General features: G+C 39.6%; 1 protein-coding gene and 1 pseudogene across 1 annotated transcript in view; one reads left to right on the plus strand and one right to left on the minus strand.

The window, feature by feature from the left end:
- The window catches only part of LOC149164235 (histone acetyltransferase of the MYST family 1-like), a 162607-nt gene that overhangs the window by 82109 nt on the left and 62186 nt on the right, over positions 1-18312 (minus strand). The gene's annotated exons all lie outside the window — the stretch shown is intronic.
- LOC149164237 (cation-chloride cotransporter 1 pseudogene) lies at positions 159-2008 on the plus strand (annotated as a pseudogene).

Genomic DNA, 18312 nt, shown 5'->3' on the forward strand with positions numbered 1-18312 from the left:
AAAATTTGATTCAATGTGTTAGACTCCGTCTCATGTCAGAGATTGATTCTTCTTCAAATCCCTGTTTTGAAGAAGAAATCATTAAATGTGTTGCTTTAGATGATCTAATTTGTTCTTCAGCTTTTCATTTGGCGGCAAGTCAGCACCATCTTGACAGTGCAACAATGATAGATGCTCTATCCCCATCAGGACCCAGTCCACAGATTGAGGTTTTAAGCAGTCCGAATTTACATGATCTTCAAGTCTATGGAGTTCTTGTCACTGTTGTTCTATGCCTTGTTGTGTTTGGTGGGGTAAAAATAATCAACAGAGTTGCTCCAGCATTCTTAGTGCCCGTTTTGTTGTCGGTGTTTCTAATTTTCATTGGCATCCTTTCAGCTTCTCATCGCAATCTTTCTTCTGAGATCACTGGCTTAAGATTGAGCACTTTTAAAAGAAATTGGGGTTCTGAATACCAGCATACCAATCGGGCCGGAATTCCTGCTCCAGATGGCATCATTTACTGGAACATGGAGGCTTTACTTGGGCTTTTGTTTTTTTTTTTAGCAGTGACAGGCATTATGGCAGGTTCAAACCGTTCAGCATCTTTAAAAGATACCCAGAGGTCTATACCAGTTGGCACATTGGCAGCTATAGGATCTACGACCATTCTTTATTTGGTTTCTGTTTTTATGTTTGGAGCTGTTGCCACCAGGAAAGAACTTCTCACTAACAGGCTGTTGACTGCAACAGTTGCATGGCCAGATCCCGCTGTTGTGCAAATTGGAGTCATTCTGTCTACACTTGGAGCAGCTTTACAAAGCCTTACAGGAGCTCCTAGGCTCCTTGCTGCAATTGCCAATGATGATATACTACCCATACTAAACTATTTTAAGATTCCTGATGGTGGGGAACCACATCAAGCAACTCTTTTCACATCACTAATTTGTTCTGCTTGTGTTATCATTGGAAGTCTGGATGTTATTTCACCTGTGATCACTATGTTTTTCCTCCTGTGTTATGGAAGGGTCAATCTTTCATGCTTTCCACTTGATTTATTAGATGCTCCGAGCTGGCGACCTCGATGGAAGTTCCACCATTGAAGCTTCTCTCTAGCGGGTGCTCTTCTATGTTTAGAGACAATGTTCCTCATATCCTGGACGTTTACAATTATATCTCTGGTACTAGCAAACTTAATTTACTATTATGTCAGTATACGGGAAAAGGCAGGTGATTGGGGTGATGGTTTCAAGAGTGCTTATTTTCAATTAGCACTGCGCAGTCTTCGTTCTTTCGGAGGGAATCAAGTCCACCCAAAAAACTGGTATCCTATCCCATTGATTTTTTGTAAGCCTCGGGGAATTCTACCACCTGATGTTCCTTGCCATCCAAAGTTGGCTGACTTTGCCAATTGTATGCGGAAAAAGGGACGTAGAATGTCAATTTTTGTATCTATATTGGAGGGTATAAAACCTGGGAAGATATCATACAATACCCTTCTCAATGCATATGCCAGGTCAGGGTAGCATACCAGAGCAGAGGAAGTTTTCATTGAAATGCAGGATGCAGGTCATTCTCCAGATTCCTGTACTTACCTTTCACTAATTTGTGCTTACACAAACTGTCAAAGATTTCAAGAAGCAGAAGACCTCCTCAAGAGAATGCATCGACAAGGGCTGGCCCCAGGACTTGTCCATTTTAGTCATTTGGTTTTTGCATTTGGAAAGGCTGGCTTGGTTGAGGATGCTTCCAGGTTATACATGGAGATAGAGAAGGCAGAACTTAAGGGTGACTTGGCTTGTCACCGCACAATGCTGAAAATATACCGTGACAATGGTCACACACATGAAGGGATTCTCTTGTTCGAAAAGCTGCAGGATTATATAGAACCCGATGAGCACATTTATAGGATGGCTATCAATCTGCGGGGAAGATTGTAGAGGCAAAATATATTTTACAATTGATGAAGAACAGGGGATTTTCCTATCGTTCGAAATTGGAGGCGTTTAAGGCTGCTATTTCTGGATAAAAGGCGTCAAAACTTCTATTACGATGATGAGCATTCTATCTATACCTGGCTTTTATTAAACGAATCTTCTAAAGGAGGTGTTGAATGCTGTTGAATATTTCAATCGTTTCTGGAGTCATGATGCTTCTGTTTCTGAGTTGTGTAGCTCCTTGACTCAGTCAAATATCGACATGACAATATATAGTGAAGATACAGTAATTGATGAACAATCTGGGGCAACCTCTCACAAAGACTTTATTTATAAAGAACATCTCTCAGCAAATGCAATTGAAGAGGGAAGTGCAAATGGCGATCTTCGAATTGGCACTTTCCATGCCACCAAGTACAGTCTAGATGAAGGTTTTGTTCGCCCCAGCAATAAGGGCGAGGCATCTCTACTTAAAATCTTAGCTCCTGGTCGGAAGCTACAAAACAGAGCATTGCATGGAGATCTTGTTGCTGTATGCTTCCGCCATTTTCGGTTTAGTGCGTGTTTTTTATGTTTGGAAATGCTGAAAAACCGAAGTCTAAACAACCATTATAACCGGTCTCGGCCTTGACAAAACTGTGAAAATGTTTCTTTCTCATGGAGCGAATCCTTTGACAATCAATGATGATTGCCAGACACCTCTTGGCACATGCTTTTCTGCGTTGCTCTCCTCAGTGCCAATATACAAATTGCCGCAGAGTAAAAGGGCTTTTTCGTCATGGAAGACAGTGTAGAATTCGTGCTCTGAAGTGTGACAAGGGTAGCACCCACGATGGGTCTTTGTTTTCTGTTCCTGTATGGACCATGTATTGCAATGGGCGCAAGGTGGGTTTTGCCATAAAACGCAATGTTACAGAGAACGACCAAGCCGTATTGAAGATGATGCAGTCCATATCGGTTGGGGCTGGAGTTTTGCCCACTGTGACTAAGGGAGATGAAGGCGAGCTCATGTATATGAGAACAACTTATGAACGAGTTGTTGGGTCTTCAGATTCGGAGTCCTTTCATATGATCAATCCCGATGGGAGCACCGGGCAGCAGCTTAACGTTTTTCTTCTCAGATATGCCCATTATCATCGGATAAGCAGGATTGTAGGGGGGGTCGATTTCCATCCGATATATGCGGTGGATTTATTCCAGATTTTCAAAATCTTTTCCTAATTTGGCAGGGAACAAGATTCGATTGCCCACATTTGTCTTCAGCAATGGAAATCGACACCTGTAATGCCACCTATTCACCAGATTTGCCTCGAAATTAGCCAAATCATCAACAGATTTCAGTGGAAAGAGCGCCATTCTCTCTTCAGGAAGCGCTGATTGTTTTGTTTTAGTTTATTTTGTTAAATAAGGATAAAAACAAATTCCTGGTCTTGGGGTCGACTTGTTTTCCCCCAGCTGTATTTTGTTTCATATTTTTGTAGTTAGTTAAAACAGCGCCCCTGTTTTGGGCAGCATTGTATTTATTCATTTGTAATGAGAAAGAGTGAGAGAGGGGAGTTTTTCTGAAGCGCTGGGAGCTGCTGGAGAAGCAGAGAGCTTTTTATTGTACAGTTTTATGACAGAGAATTGAATGGAATTTCACAGCTCTGTTTGCTGAGATTCATGTGGTATGTTGATTTAGCATAAGTTTTTCCCTTTGTCTCATATGTAAACTATTTTGTTTCATTCACCTCATGATCATATCTATTTGAGCAAATGAAGTGATTAGGTAGGAATTCATAGTATTATATGCTCCTCCTATAAGTTTGTTCAATTCAATGTTTTCTTCTGTTTAAGGAGGATTCGAAGTATTATTTGCCCTCCTTAGCTCCTCACCAGTCTTGCCATCCCATTTGAAACCAGATTTGGTGTTAAATTGCATGCCTACCTTGCCTCAGTTGATAACCTGTGTAGTCATTATATTTCTCTGTTTCAAGCTATGATTTTGCCCATGCAGCCCAGAAAAGCCCCGTCATTCCATTAAAAAACCCCAAAAATCATTAAATCAACCCCCCTTATCAATTTACTAGCCTAAAATCTTTATTATTAATTGGTCAGCCTAATCATATTGAAAGATCTATCGAATCTGACCCGAGAGAGCCTTCTCATACCTCGTAGGGCTAGCTACGAGGTGAAATGGTTTGATGTAGCCTTGAGAGTTTGTCTATCTCAGCCTAGGTGAATTCCAAGCGCTAACACAATGTTCATTTATTTGACAAAAAACACTCTCTAAGCTTTCTTGATATGCAACTAAAATTTACTAAGCAAAAACAGATTTGTAAGGGTGGAAAAAAATACCTCCAGGCACAAACTGCCTCCTCAAGCTTGCTCCAAAAATCAGCTCCTCAATGCTGCTCCAAATGGCTGCCCAAGAAGCTCCTCACTCCAGCTACAATGCTCCTCCAAGACTCCTCACTGCTGCTCCAAAACAAGCTCAAGAACTGCTCACTAACTCTCAAAGAAGACTCTCACTCAAATGCATAAGACTGCTGTGAGTGAAATGAGAGCATTTGGTTGTCTTAAATAGAGTTTGGGAGGGGGAAATGGACCCCAAAAGCATTTAACAAATTACAATAACCATTTAGAATCCACAAACCCTAATTATCTTTACCAAATATCAGCAAAAAATTGATTTTTTTTTATAAAAAACGCTGCCCAGCCATCCTTTCCATGACTCGGCCGAGTCAATATGGACCCGGCCGGGTTGACCGAGTCAGCTATGACTCGGCCGGGTCATTGGATGACCCGGCCGAGTCATAGCTGACTCGGTCAGCCGAGCCGGGTCATGGGCCGGGTCACTTAAATGGTGATTGAAACGGTTAGAAACGGCCGTTTCCGTTTCAGTTTGGCCGTTTCGTAAAACATTGCTATAAACCCAACATTAATACTAGGAGTCCACAATGGGGACTTTGACTAATATAATGATGGACCTGTTGTCGCACAAAGTGTCTAGGCACAGCAACAACACTCAAAGTAAGGGATGTCACTCTAATCCTTACTCCGTTTAGACTCTCTCCTAGACAAGTCAAAGGCGGTAGTCCCTAAGGTGAATGAATGAGAATAGCCTATGAAACACAGGCTCTAAGAGACTTAAATATGGACAACTTGATGAATGTAAATGAGTCCTGGTAAACTGAGATGAATACAACCAAGACACAACCACAAGATAGAAATGATTATAGACCAGTGCCTTTATATTCAATTAATCATAGATTAAATAAGGTCAAGTTATCCAGATATAAATGTAGCAAAGCGACGATCATGAACAATTAAATGTCAACACCCAAAACTTTATCAGGCAAGAGTTTCTAGCAATTAAATCCCAGAACTTAGAAGAATTTATCTTTCTCCAATAGTCAATGATTTCAAAACGAGTTTCTAGCAATTAAATCCCAAAACTTACAAGAATTTATCTTTCTCCAATAGTCAATGATTTTAAAACATTAATCGCACCTGACAATAGAGAAATCACTACCACGAAAAGACACCAAGGAACTTTAGATTAACAATTTAATTATTAGTTAGGAAATTAATTTAATGTGGTAAATGAAGAAATTAGATGACTAAAAATCAAATCGAAAGACCTTAGTCAAATTTTAACACATAAAAATAAAAATTTCTTAAATGTAAAAGCTCATATTCATCTTTTGATTTAATTAATTAATCTATGAGGAGATAAATTATTTTTTCAACCCTCAAGACACTTTACATCATGATTTCATATTTTTTACATCACAAGGGGGAAAACCCATTTGTAATAGACCCTCACAGACTACCTATTTCTGCAACACAAATATAATCCCACAGACCAAGCAATTTATAATAAAATAACCTAACCAAATAGTTAGGATTAATCCCAAATTGCTTTTACATAGACTCGATCTCGAACACTAGGACTCGCCTAAGATCCTAGCGACAAAATCCATTCCAGCGTTAGGGTAAGGCTGGAGAAAAACTCTGTCGACTATCCAAGAATGGATCGGTGAGACAAAAACCTCCTAGAATGGAGATCATCACTAGAAAAGTAGGTTTACCTAGGTTGTTACATACATGACACAGATCTGCTGAGATTATTTACATTATACACATGCAGAAAGGGTTTACATAACATCTTGGAAGTCAAGCTGATGATGATAGCTGGACGGCATAGACACATCAAGCAAGTGCTATCCCTTTTGTGAAAAAAAGGGGTGTACTGCTATGGTTCGTTGACACGTAGTAGTCAATAGGACCCAAGCATGAAACCCATGCTTTAATAAGTCAATGTTACAATAATAAAAATTATTTTCTTTATTCTTTTGACAAGTACATTTCATGACGACTCAAATATATTAAATGAAGACCGAACCTAGTTACATTTTTCAACATATAGCAGCATAAAGTTGCCCACTTATCTTCTAGATATGCACTTAATCACTTAACCATTTCAGCGCTATGTTATGTGAAAATCAGAATAAATAGACAAGGCTAAAATCTACTCGAGCGTGAAGATAACATAAGCTAAAAATCAAAACTGCAAGTACAAAGAATTTGGATAGCTAGAATATATATATATAGAAGATGGATTACAAGTGCATACAACAGCTTTATCACAAATTTGGTGAAGTTCTTCAAACCTTAGCTAGGAAAACCATAAGAAAACCCTAGCCACCAACTTCTAATTGAGAAGCACTCCCTGTAACATAGCCCCATCCACCCCATAGTCCATACTAAGGGTAGAAGGTGTTACTATCATTGACCCAACCTCCATAGTCCTGTGATAGAAATGGGGTCTTAAAATTTCGCCCCTTTTCAAACTCCTTGAAACTTAAAATAAACATCACCATTGCGTCCGACTCGTTGAGAGCTCTCCGACGAGATAAATTTTTCCTCAATCCAACTCTTTGGTCAAAAGATATGGCTATGTAAAGATTTGCCCAATAACCTCTTGACACGTCATTAGGTTCTTCCACGTGGCATCCCAGCTCACCGCCATGTCATCACACTGGCAGGTCCACGTCATATGTCATCCTAAAGTAAACTAGGCCAATGTGGCGTAAGCCATGTCACCGCATGTGGCCCCCTCTATACCCCCCTCCAAGGCTTGCAATGGGTGGACTTCTCATTTAAATGGAAAAATTTGTCCTCAACCAAATCTTGGGTGTATAATGGATTTTACGGGGCAAGATGGAAACCCCTCCCCGTCATTCGATTGGAGGGTTTTCCCGTCTCGGCCTTTTCCATTGGTGTCACGCTATCCTCCCTGAGTTTCTCTACATATATATAACTATACAAACGGGAACGCCTTCAGCTCCCTACCATACCAGGATATCTCTCCTGAGCTTCCTATATATATATATATATATATATATATATATATATATTCGGGTCGACCCATACAACTTAGTGTACGTATATGTAAGTTATTCTTCCTGAGCTTGCAATATGACTTTATATATATATATATATGGACAGAGATGCCCTCATCTCTCGACCCTACAGGCCTATCCCTCCTGACCTTATAAAATTGAACCACCAGGCCCCCTCGTTCTTAACTAACAATAGCTCTGCTACCTCTCCTGAGCTTAAATAGGATTCAGCCCATTCCAGTCACTGTGTTTATTGCAATCACACAACCATATACTAGTATATAAATAAATAAGGGAAATTGCATGCCTCCTATCAGCACTTCAATAGCATAAGGCATGTTATTGCGACTCATTTTAATGCAAGAGATTTAACCAAACAACAGAGAATCACTCATCTCTTTTACTCGGGGAATTTAGACTAGTTTCAAACTCATATTAACAACAAGATTTACATATCTCTTAGGTCTAGAAATTAATGAGATTCAACTCATAAATCAAAAACAGGAGTCAACTGTCCCTCAGAGATTACATACGAAATCAATATTCCACATTCAAAAAGGAAATGCAATCCTCAGCATTAGCATAAGTTGTAGATTTTCCACGAAATTTTGCAATTGCTTGAGTGAACAATCTGAAACTAACTTCGATTAGACACAAAATTTCTCTACTCTCAATAAACAACAAAATAAAAACAGAGATAAAGAAACATAATAACACAATAATTTTTCAAGGGAACACAACTGGGAAAACTCTCTCCTTCTTGTAGATTTTATTGCCAGAGTTTGAGCAATAGATCTCTTTACAAGGAAGCATTGTTTCACTAGAAAACAATGTTGTTCTTATTGCTTCAACTAAGCTTCAAACAACCTGCAAAGAACCTTGATCCAACTCCTCTTTCCTAGCGCATTTTCTCCCTATTTCCTAGAAGTGGAAATATCCTATTTCCTAGCACAAAATATGCTCCTATTCTTTAGGAATTTACTCCTAAATCCTAGCGCAAACTTGCAAGGAAATTCTCTCTGTCAAATTTGTGTACAGCCTCCTCCTTGATACACTCTCCTAGCAAGAAGCTCTCCTCACACAAAACCGTGCAAACAATAATGATACAATTGTGCCTTTTCGTCCTCCTCCTAAGAAATTTGATCATGCTATATCTAGCAAGTACAATTTTAGAACATGAGATGAGTTTGACTTGTTAAATGAGTCAAGCTGACTCTCTAACTTGTCCTTGCCTCAATTAGAACTTGAAGCTCCCACTCGTACTCTTCTAAATTTGAACTTGCACTTGGAGAACAACATAACTAAGCCTCCAACTCTGCACATGAATAAATTGCTCCATGAACTCATACTATCACCACGAACTGCTAATTTAGCAACTCAGTGACAAATTGCAACCATGGGACTACATTCCTCTTTTCGAGAGGACTAATTTTGACTATTGAAGCGCTCAATTTGGACAAGGAGAAAGTGTACTTATGAAGAAAAGCCCACATAAGCACATTTGGACAAGTCGGCCCTAACTGGAAATTGGTCTCCCTTGGAAGCCTATAAATACAAGTGACCTCAAGCTCATTTGGACATCACCAAGCATCTTCTTCTTCTCTTCTAGGGCTGAATTTTGACATTTGACCACAGACAAGAAAAGTTGTCTCTGATTTATATTAATGTTGGGAACATATTTTTGAATGTTGTTGGGTTAAATTTGCTAGATGATTTTGTATTGGACTCATTGTAATCTCTACTGAACATTTTATGACGATCTAATAAAAAGACGAATTTTAAAGGGTTTTCCCATAATGGGTTTTTCCCTGGTCTTTGACCAAATTTGGTGTCTCTTGTTGATGTGTTAACTGTCTCCTTTGTCATTGCATTTATTATTCTATCTTCAATCATTGTTTATGATTGGAAATATTAATTGTTATTGAAAAGATTGCTACTTGAAGAATTGAATTGGGCTAAAGTATTTGAAACAGCATAGAGCAGTGTGAATTTTAACATGGTATCGGAGCTAAGGTGAAGGACAAGCCCAAAAGGAGATAAGTTGAAGCAATCATCTTTGGAAAGTTAAAGGAGCCTATCTAGTCAAGTCAAGATGTCTTCCTCTTTCTTCAAGGAACATGAGAAGTTGGGTGACTCATCTAACTTTGTTGCATGAAAGATCAGATTGGAGGTCATAGTTGATAACAATGATGTTTTGGAATACAATCAAGGAAAGTACCTAAGCCTCTAAAGAATTCTTTCATTGCTACTAAGAACAAGTACAAGAAAGGTGACTTAAAAGCAAAGCAAATTATAGTTGATGGTTTACAAGATAGTTTACTTGCATATGTTGGAAATTTGAGAAAGTCTAAGGACATGTATGATAAGATAGTTGGCATGTATGAAGTCAACAATTTGAATGAAATCATCTCCTTGAAAGATCAACTCAAAGACACGAAGATGAACAAAGGAGAGTTTGTGCAATCCTACATTATGAGGATATCTCGTCTTAGAGATAAATTGCAAAGAGTTGGAGAAACTATGCCTGACAAGGAATTGGTGATTGTAACTCTTAGAGGTCTCCCTCCCATTTGGGAAACCTTCATTACTACTATAAGCAACAACAATACCTTCTCGTCATTTGATGAGATTGTTGGAAAGCTCACTCAAGAAGAATCAAGGATGATATCAAGAGGAAGGATTCAAAAGCATGAAGAGGGAGAGCCTGTTGCATTCGTCACTCAAAACAAGAAGAAGAAAGGAAAAGGAGGTCCATCAAATTCAAGAAAGCCTCCTCCTCGAAATTCAAAGAGAAGGAATGATAGAGCATCATCTCACATTGAATGTTACAATTGTCACAAGAAAGGTCATTATGCTCGAGATTGCCCCGAGAAGAACAATGGTCCACGCTACAACACTAGAAGTAACAACAACAGGTTTGATGATCAAAGAAGAGATGACCGAAAGGAATGATTGCAATTGAAAAAATGAAAGAAGAAAAGATGCTCCAAGTGATCATGAAGAAGATCATCGTCCTCAAAAGAAGTCAAGATACTCCGGGTATGAAAGTAATCTTGGCAATCTATCTGAATATATTCTTATTTTTTCTCTCACTAGTTCTTCTCCTCCGGATTCATGGGATAATTGGTTGGTTGATAGTGGGGCCACTCATCACTTCTCTAGGTGTAAGGAAGTTCACTCTAATTTGATAGAGAGGGAGTCAAATTTGAAAATTATTCTTGGAGACAACGCCACTCATCTCGTTAAAGGCTTTGTGTCAGCCAAATTTCATTTGGATTCCGAGGAATCTATTTTGCTCCATGATGTGATGTATGTGCCAGATTGAAGAAGAAATTGGTATCAGAATCTGCTTTGGAAGACAAAGGGATAAGGGTTGCCTTCACCAAGGGAAAGGTTCTTACTTGGGCTATCGGATCACCTATGAGAGATGCATTCACAATGGGATCGAGATTTGAAGGACACTACAAAGTTACGGAAGACCTCTTCTAGCATTGGTCCATGATACTAATCATCTAAGCGAGTTATGGCATCGAAGATTGGCCCATTTACATTATGATGCTCTTCCGAAATTGAAGAAATTAGTCTTTGGTATTCCCGATGTTCAAGCCCAACATTGAGTATGTCCAGGTTGTGCCAGTGGAAAGAAGACAAGGGGACCATTCCCCTCTAGCGAGAACAAGACAAATGACATCCTCCATCTCATTCATTCCGACATATGTGGTCTAATGCCCATACATTCTATTGGTGGCCATCTCTACTACATCACCTTCATTGATGACTTCTCAAGAAAGACATGGATATATTATTTGAAGCACAAGGATGAAGCCTTCAAAATGTTCAAGGAGTTCAAAGCTTTGGTCGAAAATCAAATAGGGAAGAAAATTAAGATATTCCGATCTAACAATGGTGAAGATTATATTTCAAATGAGTTCATCAATTTTTGCTAGAAGGATGGTATCAAGAAAGAGACGATTGTGCCCTATACTCCCGAACAAAATGCAGTAGTTGAAAGAAAGAACGGATCTATTATAGAAGTCGCTTGTGCCATGCTCCATGATCAAAAGTTGTTGAAGTTCCTTTGGGGAGAAGCAACGAATGTTGTTGTCTATGTTCAAAATAGGGTACCTCAACAAGCATTGGACAACAAGACCCCTGAAGAAGTGTTCACAGGTGTCAAGCTCGATGTTAGCCAACTCTATATCTTTGGTTGCCACGTATATTTTCATGTGCCGAAGGACAAAAGAAAAAGTTGGAAGCCATGGGAATAAAATGTACGTTTGTTGGATATTGTGAAAATTCTAAATCTTTTTGAATATATATTCCTAGTCGAAGGAAGGTTGAAATCAGCAGGGATGTAACGTTCGATGAAGATGTTGCTCTTGAGAAAGCAAGGGACCTTCCTCCGCCTCCTTCTCTTGAGAAGAAGAATGATGATATGGATATTTTAGATGGTCCTTCCATGCTTGAATCCGAGACAAACATTATTGATGATCCCATGGACCCTATGGATACCTTAGATCCTCCTCCATGTGATCCTCCTGCCAGGAAGAGCCCACTTTGGCTTTGTGACGCATTACAAGATGATGAGAGACGCATTCCCATTCGAAGATCATTTAGAGAAAGCAAGAAGCCATTCAGGTACCAAGGATATGTTAAAGCCATGAGCACTATGATTCAAGTCAAACAATGCACCTTTGAAGAAGTCGTGAAAGAACAAGTTTGGGAAGATGTTATGGCCGAAGAATATGAATCAATAATGAAGAATGACGTATGGGATGTTGTGTCGAGACTGAAGGGAAAACCTATGGTGACATTCAAGATCAAACATGCAGTTGATGGTGGCATTGAGAAGTATAAAGAAAGGTTCGTGGCTAAGGATTCTCCCAAAAAGAGAGAGAAGATTATGAAGACATATTGGCACCTGTGACTCGATATACAACTATTCGTTCAATAGTTGCTCTTGCTACAAGTTAAGGATGGACCCTTCATCAGATGGACATGAAGATTGCATTCCTTCATGGCATGTTATAGGAAGAAAGTGTACGTTGAGCAGCCACAGGAATTTGAAGTAGAGGATCGAAAGACACATGTTTGCAGGTTGAAGAAGGCAATGTATAGTTTGAAGCAAGCCCCCAGAGCATGGTACGCCTGCATAGACAATTATCTGGTGAAGTTGGCATTCACAAGAAGTAATGTTGACCCCAACCTCTACTTCAAGGTAGTCCAAGTTATGTCGTTGATTTTGGTTTTATATGTTGACGATCTATTCTTGATAGGTAGTGATCCCCTAATGATCGAGTGTAAGAGGGAGTTAGCCTCTAAATTCGAGATGAAAAACCTTCGACTCATGCACAACTTTCTAGGCCTTGAGGTGTGGCAAAGGCCCAGTGAGATTTTCCTTTCACAAGGAAAATATGTCGTGAAGTTGTTGGAGAGATTTGGAATGACATAATGCAAGTCCCTACCCAAACCAATGGAAATGAATTTCAAGAAGTTATGTGGAGAAGTTGCAAGACCCTATTTGGTGAACCGTGAATCCATCCGAGTATAGACAATTTATTGGGGCTCTGATGTTCTTTGTGAACACTCGTTTGGACATAAGCTATGCAATGAACACATTGAGTCGATTCATGATCGAGACTCTCCATGCACATTGGATCCCTGCCAAACATATTTTGAGATATTTTCATGGGATGATCACCCTTGGTTTGAGATATTCTATTGGAGATGTTCGACTTCATGGATATATCGATGTTGACTTGGCAGGAAACGTTGTCGACAATAAGAGTACGCCTGGTTGTTGTTTTAGCATTGGATCTGCCATGATATCTTGGATGAGATGGAAGCAAAAGTCTGTAGCATTGAGTACCGCCAAGAAGTGTTGCACTAATCGCGATTTTATCGTAAAATCCTGGTTTTTTAAAACCGGCGATATTATCGCCCGATAAATACAAACTTTTTTTCGGTGATTTTTTCAAAAAATCACGATTTTTGGGGAAAAATCGCGGAAAAGAAAATATAGAAAAAAAAAAAAGAGGAGGAGGTGACACAACCTACCCAAGCTACCCCTGTCACCAGTAGAGGACGTGGTCTACCTCCTATAGCTCCTAGTTCTTCAGCTTCTAGAGCACAGCAAAGTCCACTGCCAACTCCACCGACATCTACATCTAAAGGGGCAGAGGAAATCAGTAGTATTAGACTTTAGTTATTTGGTTCATTTCATTGTATATGACATTATGACTCATGATATGAGATACATTATTATATTTTTTGTTGATATTTTGAGGCTGAGTTGGGAGTCATGAGTCAGGACTTACTATTCAGGACATGATTCACTGTTATGTGTGATGTAGCACTAGAAATGATATTAAACATCTTATATATTAGTTCTTTTATCATATTTACATGTCAATGTATTTATTTTATGTTGTAGATGCTTTAGATATTTTAAAATTTGAAAAAAAAAATGAATATTTTTGTATGTTACGATTTTTTCCCGATTTTTCCGATTTTTTCCCGATTTTTTCTTATTTTTTACCCACGCTGATAATATCCCGATAACGATTAATGCAACATTGCCCCCGAGGCAGAGTACATTGCCGCTAGCATGGTTAGCTGCGAAGCAGTTTGGTTGAGGAAGCTCTTTGGAGAGCTATTTGAGCGGGTCCTAGACGCTACTGTGATATATTGCGACAACAATAGTAGGATCTGTTTGGCAAAGAATCTCTTATTTCATGACAAGTCCAAGCACATAGAAATTCGATATCATTACATTCGGAGCCATTGAAATCCATCATATATCGACAGATGAGCAGATTGCAAATATTCTCACGAAGGCTTTGCTGAAAGGGAAGTTCTTGGTCTTCAGAGAGCAGCTTGGACTAATGGATGTGATCCCTCCTCATAAGAGGCATCACTGATCGAGAACACCGAGTCGGCTCTTCCCCCCTGTCTAAGCTCCCAAGGTGAGGAATTGAGATGTAGGGCTCCTGAGGTTGAGGGACCTCTGGACAATAGGGTCGTAGATGTTTCTCCCCTATCTGTTACCCATAGGGTTGGAGATATTGCTCCCTTATCTCGGTCTTTGCAGAGTATACCCCAGTTAGCATCATACCTACAAGCTGGACTTGTTGGGATTATCACTCCTCGTATCCAAGTTGATTATGATGCAGGTGTTCTACCACATGATTCTTGAGGATCATTGTTGGGAAGATCAATGGGCAATAGGATGGGTTGAGATGTGCTCCCTATAACTCCTATTGCTCGATATGGGATAGAAGATGTTTTGCTCCCCCATGAGATTCTGGGTTGAGATGTGCTCCCCGATGTAGTTTCAGGTTGAAATGTGCTCCGTGATATTGTTTTGGATTGAGATGTACTCTCTGACGTGATAGAGGGTGGTAGCTAATGCTCCCCGATGATTCTTCTTCTTTAGATTCAAGAATGTTTCATCAAATAGTTGAGTAAAGATGGGACATGATATGACGACAACATACACATGATTATTACATGATGCAGTTGGAATTTCTCCCTAGCTGAAAGGGAGTGTTAATTTGGCAGCACAATGACAAATTCCAACCATGGGACCAAATTCGTCTTTTCAATAGGACCAATTTTGACTATTGAAGCATCAATTCGGACAGTTCGGCCCTAACAAGAAATTGGTCTCCCTTGGAAGCCTATAAATACAAGTGACCTCAAGCTCATTTCGACATCACCAAGCATCTTCTTCTTCTCTTCTTCATTGATTGGTTCGCACAAGTTTGAGGTTTGGTCGAGGAAAGTGGTTCGTTCAGGTCTGAAATTACAGGGTCTGAAGCTCGCACGTGTTTTAGGGTTTTTGTTTCCAACAGCAGGTTGCTCACAGGGAATTTTTGGCTACAACCGCAGTCTAGCAGGCTCAATAGTGTGATTGGAAGGTATCAACCGCACACATCCTTCTTCCTCCATGCAGTTGGGCTATAGGGCTGAATTTTGACATTTGACCGCAAACATGAAAAGTTGTCTCTGATCTATATTGATGCTGGGAACATATTTTTGAATGTTGTTGGGTTAATTTTGCTAGATGATTTTGTATTGGGCTCATTGTACTCTCTGCTAAACATTTTATGACAATCTAATAAGAAGAAGAATTTTAAAGGGTTTTCCCCATAGTGGGTTTTTCCCTGGTCTTTGACCAAATTTGGTGTCTCTTGTTGATGTGTTGATTGTCTCCTTTGTCATTGCATTTACTGTTCTATCTTCAATTATTGTTGATGATTGGAAATATTAATTGTTATTGAAAAGATTGCTAATTGAAGAATTGAATTGGACTAAAAGTAATTGAAGCAACATAGAGCAATGTGAATTTTAACATGAACTCATGCATGCTAAAGGAAGGACTGATCGTGGTCTTTCATGACTAAGGCACAAGTCAAGAAGACTTTCTCTCACTACTATTTTCAACATAAGCATTTTGACACCACAATAAACACGCGCACACACACGAATATATATATATATATATATATATATATACTAGCAATTGAAATTGGAACTTCAGCGCTCCACCCAAGCTTAGATTGGCTTGCATTGCAGTCTTTCTTGCAGCTAATCACCCCCAAGCTAGATTTTAGAGCTTGAGGAAGAGTGTTCAAAGGAGCTTCCCACACATTCAACACCATTGCGAATCCAAAGATCATCCCATCTCCACCCAGCAATCAATTACTTTAACACCCTAGTGCCTCCACCTTAAACTAGGGACCCAGAGGACATTGGAACGTTGCAAAGCTAGTAGTCTAGCCTACTATTAGGTCTTTTTATGTTCCTTCACTACATCAAGCCTACTCAAATCGTCTATCTTGCTCACCAGTTCTTCATTAAGTTGTCTAGGCAATGGTGCAATGCTTCATTTCTGTCAAGTCCTCCTGCACACTCCTTCGTCTTCTCTGTGTGCTCCTCGCTTAAGCCCATATGGATTTCTTTTATGAATCCTCCTCAGACCATAGTTCTCCTCCTCTGTGCTCTTGAGTTCTTCTTCCTCGAATGAATGAATCAATCTCTAGATGAATGAATCCTCTTTGTATCGTTTCCACTAACTCCCGGTGGTTTGTGTATCATGCACTTCTTCCCCTGCCTCTTTCTTCCAACCACCTTCATCATTCTGTTAAGGTCATTGTTTGTTGTGAACGTGTTGTCCTACCAGCACAGCCCACTCTTCTTAAGTAATTTTCTTATCCTTTTCTGCTTGAAAACTTGGCCAAGCATGGTGTTGCTCGTCCTCTCTTGCTTTAGCTCGAATCATTGTGCAATTTGCCCATTAAAGCCCATCAGTCAGCCCATGAATAGTATTAATAACCACATCCTCCAACTTCCCAAGCAACCCCCCCCCACCAAGCTCTAAAATTTGTGTTTACAAGAGGACGATTTGCCCAGAAGGGGTTGTCACACTCCCACTCAAAGTTGGTAGACTCCATCAAAGATCCTCAACATACACCGACAAATCTTGCTTGGCACATACACCAAGTTTGTATCATGGAAGCTCTACATATTGGTTCCCTTGTCTTCCTTAGGGTTTACAAACCCTCAACATGTTGCATCACTAATGTACATGGGAAGACAACTTTAACACAATCCTCCAAGTCCATGGAGGCTTTGACTCCTCAAAACCTAGGTCTTCAACTATTGCATCAACACAAACACCAAACACCAAGACTTCCATTGAAAGGCATAAATACAATAACCAAGTCTTCTTTCAAACAACACATCAGACCAAGCTCATGACTCATTAAGTTGGGATCTCCATAATCTTGCCCTAGCCTCCATGCAACCCACAAGAACAAGACTACAACATCACGCAAAGCATTGGCTTCATTATCCATGTCTTCTACAAGAGTAGAAACCCTGAGCTAAACAATAGTCAAAAGAAAAATCATCATCACCTCCAATGTGATGTCCTTTTCTATACTTTACTTGCATAGCACAAACCCTAACATCTCAAAAGAACGATCTCTCTAAGATGAACCAAGATGTCTCTCTCTCTTCTTGTCTTCTCCTAGGGTTTCCTCCTGAATCCTAGTGTCCTACTCCATATAAGACATCTCTTTAAGACAAGTACAAAGATAGATAAAAATAATCATGATTATTACAAGAGCTTTTTCTTCCCTTTATATATCGACTAGGTGAGGAAGAATAACCAAAAAGGACGTATGTCCATACAAGTAACTAAGAAGGAAACCCCACATGGAAAACTCTACAATACAAGAATGTAAAAGTGTCTAAGAAGGGTTTATTCAACCACCAAGAATAAATGCCCTTCGTGGATGTTGCTCCTTGGGCTCAACATCCCTCCTCTAAGACAATGTGTTATCCAACAAGTTTCCCTCTTCCATGGTAGTCTATTGTAGAATTGTCCCCATGCAAGGCACTCCTCTAATTGTGTGACAAGTGTCCTATCGCAGCCAATGCTCCTCAAATGTGTGCTAATGTGGTCATTAAGCTCCAATGCTCCTCCTCAACATGTGTGACCAAGTCCATCATAAAACTCCATAAAATGTGCTCCTTAACCCGAGCATCTTCAAATCAAGTGTCCAACCTCCAAGGTATATATCACATGGTCCCAAGCTCAAAGTGCCCTCCTCCAAGTAGCCAAAAGTCTCTCCTATGTGTACCCAAAAAATTAGTCATCCTATTTATCAGGGTAACAACCTCCTAAGTAAGGGCACTATGTTAAGACTCTAACCAAGGTCAAGCATCCAATTGAACTAAGCCATATATAATTCCATGAAGACTTTCCATGGGGCTAGGAGACCTAACACTCTTCTAGCAAGGTAAAAGCACTCTTAGAGGTACGCAAAAAGCTACACTCCCTCATTATGAGAAAAGTGTTTTCTATAGCACCAATCAACTCCATTTGAATCTGCAACTTGTAACACTAAAATAATACTCCTCCATCATGATAAAACAACATACCTACTCTAAAAGAATCACACCTACAAGTACAAGTTTGCACACCTCAATATCTGAGAAAT

Source organism: Pinus tabuliformis, chromosome 5_1 (genome assembly GCF_031772625.1).
Source record: "Pinus tabuliformis cultivar Carrire ecotype Pingquan chromosome 5_1, CPIR1, whole genome shotgun sequence".
NCBI lineage: Eukaryota > Viridiplantae > Streptophyta > Pinopsida > Pinales > Pinaceae > Pinus > Pinus tabuliformis.